Source organism: Aplysia californica, unplaced genomic scaffold, assembly GCF_000002075.1.
Source record: "Aplysia californica isolate F4 #8 unplaced genomic scaffold, AplCal3.0 scaffold00020, whole genome shotgun sequence".
Taxonomy (NCBI): domain Eukaryota; kingdom Metazoa; phylum Mollusca; class Gastropoda; order Aplysiida; family Aplysiidae; genus Aplysia; species Aplysia californica.
The window spans coordinates 1,105,678-1,106,440 of NW_004797290.1; the positions used below are offsets into that span (position 1 = coordinate 1,105,678).

General features: G+C 45.1%; 1 protein-coding gene across 1 annotated transcript in view; it reads right to left on the reverse strand.

The window, feature by feature from the left end:
• The window catches only part of LOC101857462 (sodium- and chloride-dependent neutral and basic amino acid transporter B(0+)), a gene marked incomplete at its 5' end in the record, with an annotated part of 52,044 nt that overhangs the window by 9,902 nt on the left and 41,379 nt on the right, over positions 1-763 (reverse strand).

Below are 763 nucleotides of genomic sequence, written 5' to 3' on the forward strand. Positions count from 1 at the left end.
AGTTTGATGGAAAGAGAGGCAGAGGCAGACAGAGGGAAAAGATACTGGATAAGATGACAACATGGTTGGGAGCATCAAGAACAACAGACACCATTGCTGCAGCGAAGGACAGAGTGAAGTGGAGGTCCATGGTCGCCCACACCAGTCGGCAAGGCACCGGATGATGATGATGAGAGTAGTTCATAGCACGGCAAGGTTATTGACCATCATGGCTCAAGTTGGAAATTCATGGTTTAAAAAAATAAATCAGTAGTTAAAGCAGTCCTGTGTAGACAACGTATGTCATCAGGAGGAGATGGTAAATTATTTACAATACATCCTACCTCTAAAATACATTCTACCTCTACAACTATTTTTTAAACAAAATTATAGTAAGTGTTTCGCGGCACTTGCAACGCAAATAGGTCACTTATGTAAGTGCCCAAAAAAAAAAATCACACCCTGTCCCATCTCCTTTTTTCCAGGAAAGAAAGAAGAAGAAGAAAAACAAAACAGGATTCCAGCTGACTCACCAGTAGACCACGGTTCTTGAACTTGTCGTAATAAGTGTCCTCCACCACCCTCCCTCCCCTCTTCCCACACCCCCTCCCCTCTTCCCACACCCCCTCCCCTCTTCCCACACCCACTCCCCTCTTTTCCCCGAAAGAAAGACAGAAAAAAAGAAAGAGAGAAGGGGGAAAAAATTCTAATTGACTCACTAGTAGACCTGGTTCTTGACCTTGTTGTAATAAGTAAGTGCCCCCCGCCCCCCCTCCCTCCCACA